Here is a 7,500-nt window from a genome sequence, read left to right on the forward strand (position 1 = left end):
TGTCCAAATACAGGTGGAGCTGCCGCTCACTCCAGTGGCTCCCTGAACATCACACCCTCTGGGCCTACTGTATCCCTGCCTGTAGCTGCTGAGGCAACTAAAGCTGTGCACGCTTTCACCATCTATTGTATGTGTGTTTTTTAATGAATAAGAGGTTACAGAACACATTTATTTGTTAAACACAGTAGCAATATCTGTCCAAGCACTGTCCTCCAAAAGCATGTATATTTAAGTTTTCATGTTCCCTCTCAGGTCACAGTGCTGTAACCACATGTGTAAATATTGTGAGCAGGGCCAGTGTGAGACAGCTGAGGTGAATTAACACAAAGTAGTCTGTGTGTTGGAAAAACTAAATTCATAAATCATTTAGGTCAAATTTTTCAAATCATGTTCCTGAAATAAACTTTCCCCTCCTCTCCTAGCTCCCTATGTACTGTCACCAAGCTGTGTCTGGTTACCCTAAAAAAGATCACAGATCAAATTATTACTTTACAGTTGACTCTTTTTTTTGCTGGTCTCTACAGACAACTCTCAATTTTAGATTTATTTTCTGCTGTTCTTCTCTTACCCTGGGATTACTTGCTTTAGATAGATCTTGGCTTCATTACATTTTTCCTTAAGACATTTAGGTTTCACAGATCAGAATTCATTAGCCTAGCTCAATAGCTCAGCAAAAAAACAGGTCTGATAGATGCACGAATCTGAGGCTTGAAAGAAGGCCTGAAGTGCTTGGGTTATGGCTAAAAAGACCAACTCATTCTTATTTACAGGTCATCCATACTGCATAGACTACTATTACACAACCCTGAAGATGGGTTTGTAAATGTATTTATTCTTGGTTTTAAGATTTTATATCAGCATGACAATTATAATCTGTTCTGTTAGCTAGAGTAAGCATAACACAGAATAATAAAAATAAAAGGTAATAACAATGAGATACAGAATAAATTATTTTTAAATGGGAAATAAAACAGAAATGAATATTGACATTACAAATTAATTATAGGATTTGCTATGGACAAATAAATTATGTGTAGAAAATATATAAGAGAGAAATGAAATGTGACGTGGGGGCTGAATGCACAATAAAAAGCCCATTCTGATGATATGTGATATATATATGTATGTATATATATTATAAATATGTGACAAGTGCAGGGATTACATAAGGGAATAAAAGTCCAGTTTGATGACCCCTTCTCTTAGCAAAAGTGATTTTATAAGTAAATATCCTCAGCCAGATATTGTTAGAAATACAAATTAAATGAGCACCATCATATTTTACAATCACAGGCTGTAAAACACCCTTTCTCAACAGAAATAGTGGCCTTTGGATTCATTTCACGGCCGACTGGCAGAAATTTGAAATGGAATCAAGCCATCTTACGGCAGACGGCCCAAACAGAAATGGAACGCGCCCAGTCCACTACGTGGACCGAGAGAGGGAGGGGGAGCGAGAGGGGGGAGAGAGAGATACGTTAATCAATTGAAGCTTTGGCGTTTTGTGCACATGAGCTTATTAACTTATTAAATCACCATAAAACAATCAAATTCGGAGCAAAGCAAAGCTAGTGAAGGTTAAAGTTACGTTAGCAGCGATGCTAACGCGCAGCTGCACCTGCAAGCAGACGTGAGCAGCGTGAGGACCGGACAGGATGATGGACAGAACTTTAAATCAGGGAGAGATACTGGTGGAGGAGAAGTTAATAGATGATTTAAAAGTGCTTTATTTAAATGGACACGGAGCTGCCAGAACAAGAAGCAGGGGAGAGGATGCTGAGGCTATATAGATGTTTAATTAACAGAAAGGTAAGCATGTGTTTTTATTAACGTTATTCCGTAGTGTTGGATGTTGATTAATTATCTTGAGAGAGTGATGAGCAAGTGGGCGTTTGTGCTGTGAAATTATAAGAGTTGACTAACTTAATGCAAACTTATGTAAGTCCCATGTTGTGGGCATGATGCCTGAATGTAATATTTGGCTTATTGCTGTAAATACAGTGGTGGAAGAAGTACTCGATTTTCCTACTTAAGTAAAAATGCAGATACCACATAAAAAAGTTACTCAAGTAAAAGTAAAAAGTACCTGGTTTTAAAATATACTTAAGTAATCAAAAGTACTACACATCAAAATCTATACACAGTATTTATTTTTAAATTCACTCCAGACAGCATTATAAGTTACAGTGAATCACAATAAGGAAGAGTACAAGTGGATATTTCCTATACTGTGGGAGGATTAGCCTGTGTTCTGCTCTTGTAGTAGTTTCCCCCTTCAGACCGACCTCATTTTGGACTTTGGGCATGTGCACGGGTTGTGTTGGACAAGGAGGTCAAAACTAACTGAAACACTTCTCAATTCACAATCTCATCAAAAATCCACATGTTAACGTCTGCACCTCTGATAAAGTGCAACTCACAGTCCCACACAGAGCGAGGTTGGCTTCAGTTTTCACATGTTTATATTGCAAAGCTCTAGCAGCTACGTTAGCACTCGGCCACAGACAAAAACAGAGCTGCTGCACAGTCACACCTGACACAACAATGCTCTCACTACAGTCCTCCCTCTTTAATTAGCCTGAATAGAAACCTCTTCTAGAAAAGTCCAGAGCTGCTTTGAACAGACCTCTGCGCACTAACTCAGTCCTCATGAAGTCTGTTAAGACCGGGGGCCAGTCTGCCGGGTCATTTGGTGAAGCAGCAACTGTTCCGTTAGGGTCTGATGCTGGCTGTTCATCTCTGGCTGCGCTGGTAATGTCTGAGGCTGCCTGTGTTTCACCTGGGTCTGTGGGACCCGCTAAAGACGTCCGGACCGGGTCTGTGCTCGCACTGACTGAGGCCGATGTGGATCAGCTGGGCTGACTGGCTGGAGTCTGTTCTTGTACTGGCTGATGATCCCAAATTTACTCCACTGACAAACTTAAGCAAAGCCCTTGTCAATGTAATGCAAATCCACTGCTTCCCATCTTGCATTAGTCCAGAGTTGGAAATAAACTTCACTGTCTTGTTTTAAAATGATGTATGAGGAGTGCCCTCACATCCTGTCTGGACTGGTTCACAGATGTTTATTGCTGGAATGCGTGAATAAAATTTTTTAGGCCGTGAATATGAACGCATTTCCACGTGCAATGCGGTCATCTTTTCCGAGCTGCAGTTTATAAACACTGTGGCCCGTCTGCGTCTATCAAACATAATAAATAGTTGTATTTTTACTCAACATTGTTCTGTCACAGTCTGGCAAGAAACCAAGACACGACAGACAAGAGCTGCGCTTCTCAGCTGGTTAGCAGGACAGACAGACAGAAATTCACAGCAGCTACACATTAACTGAACATTAGGCTACTGTTACTGTTACCTGCTGACATCAGACTCTGAGAGGAGCGAACACAAGTTTACCTGCCTGCTGTTCCTGCACTTCACTCTCACTGAGCTTCTTTCTCTTCTCGTGCCTAGAAGGATAGTCCCTCTTCATCCTCTCATTTGACACGACAGTGAGGCGGGGCCGTCCACCTCTGCGCAAGACTGACTTTATTACTATCCCTGTGTAAGCCGGTGTCGCATCTGCTGGGTTAATTCGCGCAGAGTCAGCTTTATTAGTTCACATTTGTTTTTCAGTGCTGCAACCGGGGTGAGATCAGTGCTATCCACTGGCCCACCGTGCCGCCCAACAATGCACCAATATATGCACATATTGTTTATTGTGTCACTGTTGTTTAGTTTCAGCACATGTATTACCTGTGTGCCAGGTACTGTCTATAACCTACTGGGTTCAGTAGCTGACAGATGTTGTGCAAAGTTAACGTTAGTTACCACTGAAAGGAAGTATTTCCTGCCTGCGGGAGTGTAAGCATTCAGTGGTGACAGCGGAGCTTCGAGTTCACCAAAGTAGATGAAAATATAACGTGGATTGTTTAATCTATCCTTTCAGTATTGTTGTTTTATCAACAAGGTTTTGCAAAGCAAGCTAACATATGGCTTCTGCCTTCTGTAGGCTAACATTATGTGTTATTGAATCAAGAATGTATAAACAAGAAACCACATTTTTTCTCTCAGTAAAGCAAACATTTAGGTAGGTAGGTAGGTTTTATTTTCACAATATAACAAGTTGTAGAGTGAAATTGAGTTTTATAACTCCCTTCTGCTACATAGCAGACAGGAAACAATTAATTATATAAAATTAACAGAAATAAACTATCATCACTGGAGCAGTGCTGAGGATGAACTAGAGTTTAAGAGTCTGATAGTTTGGGGGGGAAAGCTGCTCTGCAATCTGGTGGTGCAGCAGCAGAAACTTCTATATCTCTTCCCAGAAGGCAGCAGGGTGAACAGGCTGTGGCTAGGTGGGAACTGTCCTTTAGTATCCTTTGGGCTCTGCAGGCACCTCACCTCACTGATATCACTGATGCTCGGGAGATGGGTACCAATGATCTTCTGTTGATCTTCTGAGTGTTTTAATCACCCGCTGCAGAACTCTCCGGTCCTGGGCTGTGCACATCCCATGTTAGTGACGTTTCCAGTCTGGATGCATTCTGTTGCTCCCCTGTAAAAGCTGACAAGGACTTGGCGTGGGAATTTGGTCTTCTTAAGCTTCCTCAAGAAATCCAGTCGTATCTTAGCTTTCTTCACCAGAGTGGAGATGTGAGACGACCATGTCAGGTTCTCTGTGATGCCGATTCCCAGGATCTTGAAACTATTCACCTGCTCCACCTCAGCTCTACTGATGCCGACAGGAGTGTGTGTCTTTATCTCCTTCTTCCTACAATCAATGAGCAGCTCCTTGGTTTTGCTGACGTTGAGCGGTAGGTTGTTCTCTGAGCACCACTCTACAAGATTATGAATTTCCTCCCCATATGAAGTCTCATCCATGTCGGGGGATGCAGTCGTGGGTGTACAGCGTGAACAGGAGGGGGTTGAGCACACAGCCCTGGGGGGCTCCCGTGTTGAGCACTAGAGTTGTGGAGGTGAGTCCGCCAATCCGAACTGACTGGGGCCCGTTCGTGAGAAGTCCACTATCCAGTTGCAGAGTGTTGTATTTAAACCCAGAGTGCTGAGTTTGCTGATCATTTTCTTAGGGGACATTGTGTTGAACGCTGAGCTGAAATCCACAATCAGGATTCTGAAGTAGGTGGTGTTTTTCTCAAGGTGTGTATATATTAATACATATAAATAGATCTGTTTTAAAGTTGAGAGTCTAACAATGTTGTAGGCAGTCAGCAATCAATGTATAAATGGATTTCTCTGAAAATACTTACTTCTTTGGAGAAGCTATAACTGGCCATATAGACTAGTAAAAACCTGGTTGGGGATAAGGTTAGGTGAGGTGTTTCTGTGTTTATTGCGAGATCTCTCTATGAAAGTGATTTGTGTTTTGGATTCTATTCGCTCATGAGTTCAAGCGAGCACGTGTACGAGCGCACGCCTGGTTGCAATCTTAAAACCGCAACATGAGTGGCCGCTGGAAATTCCATAATGCCCCTTTAATGTTAACATTAATTCCACACCCAAACTTACAGCTCCATTAAATAAAATAGAAAGTTCAATTAACTTAACGTTATGTTACTGCAATTTTTGTTTCAAGATTCACCACTTATCAGATATTAATTATGAAGCAGCTGCCGGGTCAGCAGACAGACACAGCAATCCCTCAACAGCCTCTTGTAACGTTAAATTTGGTCTTATACAAGTGAACTGCACTCACCACATTCAGAGCTACAACTGAAGAGTCTGTGTAAAATGTCACATAAAATATCAGCGCTAATGTATTGCATCCAGTCCAGTCCTGAACAGTCTAATGTCAAAGCTGCAAGGAAAATTGAGATCTGGTGTCAAACTAAACATTCTCAAATCGATGACAGTCCTTCATTTCAAAATGGAGGTTTGTGGTGGTTTTCGCGGTCTGTTAATATTACTGTATTTAGATTTAGAGTAATATTTTCCCAGAATGCATTGAAAATCTACAGTAACATACTGTCCACCGCTTATACAGTTGGAAACAGTTAAAAATACAGTAATAATACTTAAAAGTATAAAATAAATTCAGTGTATAGTCTGACGATGTTATAACTGACCATGGAGTCGATCACTTGGTCATCCATGTTACTGTTTGCAGGCCTGCATTAACCTGCAGTTAGGCCTGAGCCTCAGAGGTTTTGTAGGCCCACAATAAAAACAATAAAAATGTCTAATGACCACGTTTATCTATACTTTGCGCGACAGTAAGCATGATCGGTATGCGTACAGTAAAGGCAATGAGTCACATTATGACCTTATGAATCTTTTCTAAGGAAGATGCTCCTACCAATAGCTACGGAGTCAACACTGTAAAATCAAGATCACAGTAATAATTAGTTGATCAGCAAACACATGAATGCAGCATTGTAGACAATATTTTGTCCTTGTAATCCACGTTTCCATTGCAAATGATAGCCTTTAGATATTATTGGAAACTATTCAGAATCCCCCTCCTTAAAGGGGAAGGGGATTAGTATCGTAATCATTTAATATTGCATTGCAAATAAATTTTCATACACACAAAGCGATTACAGTACTGGTCCTACCAGGCTGGACATGCATTCTGCCATAAAACGTATCCGCCCTCTATAATGCACAGATGTTAATCTGATTCCATTTATTTTGATTTTACAGTGTCACATTTTAGGGTCTAGTTCTAGCTTCCAAACAGTAACATGGATGAGCAAGTGATTAAATCCGTGGTCAGTTTTATCATTGTCAGACTATTGCAAAAAATTTTGTTATAAGATAAATATAAAGTTCAACATAATGTAAATGTAAATCTGGAAGCCATGCATTAGCTTGCTTTGCAAAACCTTTTTGATAAAACAACAATACTAAAAGGATAAATAAACAATCTACATGTTATATTTATCAGTTACTTTGTTGAACTCGAAGTTCCTTCACAGCTGAATGCATGCGCTCCAACTGTCGGGGGAACGCCTTCTATCTGTGGTACCTACCTTGGCACGACACCGGCCGATCAGCAGCCTCTCTGTGCTGATACTGGAAATGTGCATGTGTATTGTTGTGGGTTACAGTCAAATGTGTCGTTTGACTTTCCAACAGCCATATACAGTATGTAATTTTGGGACACTTGACAATAAACCTATTTTGTCATTTAGGTATGAGGATGTGTTGCAGCAATGAACCATAATATACAGCTACTGCATTGATGATGCAGGTGTCATGCTTAAACTCATATTTTTATTTAAAAAGAAACAATATTTTAATTCAATTGATATTCTATAACATATATCTTACTCAAAACACAAATTACTTACATTTTGATAACAAATAAGTACTTACTAGGAGTAGAAATATGCAAAAAATATTATCCTCTGAGGGTATCAAAATCACCAGGATTTTTTGCAACTTACAACTCAGCAGGGACATGTCACAAATGTGTTTCAACTCAATACACATCTGACTGGCTTACAATAAAAAGTGAAATTTATATAACAAGCTGCTGCATTGGAAGAAACATCT

At 40.3% G+C, this 7,500-nt stretch overlaps 1 protein-coding gene across 6 annotated transcripts in view; it reads left to right on the forward strand.

Moving 5' to 3' along the window:
• The window catches only part of ptpn18 (protein tyrosine phosphatase non-receptor type 18), a 32,790-nt gene that overhangs the window by 9,134 nt on the left and 16,156 nt on the right, over positions 1 to 7,500 (forward strand). The gene's annotated exons all lie outside the window — the stretch shown is intronic.

This window comes from Micropterus salmoides, unplaced genomic scaffold (genome assembly GCF_014851395.1).
Source record: "Micropterus salmoides isolate LMB-PRFRI ecotype aquatic unplaced genomic scaffold, ASM1485139v1 Ms_hic_scaffold_16, whole genome shotgun sequence".
In the NCBI taxonomy this organism is placed as follows: Eukaryota; Metazoa; Chordata; class Actinopteri; order Centrarchiformes; family Centrarchidae; genus Micropterus; species Micropterus salmoides.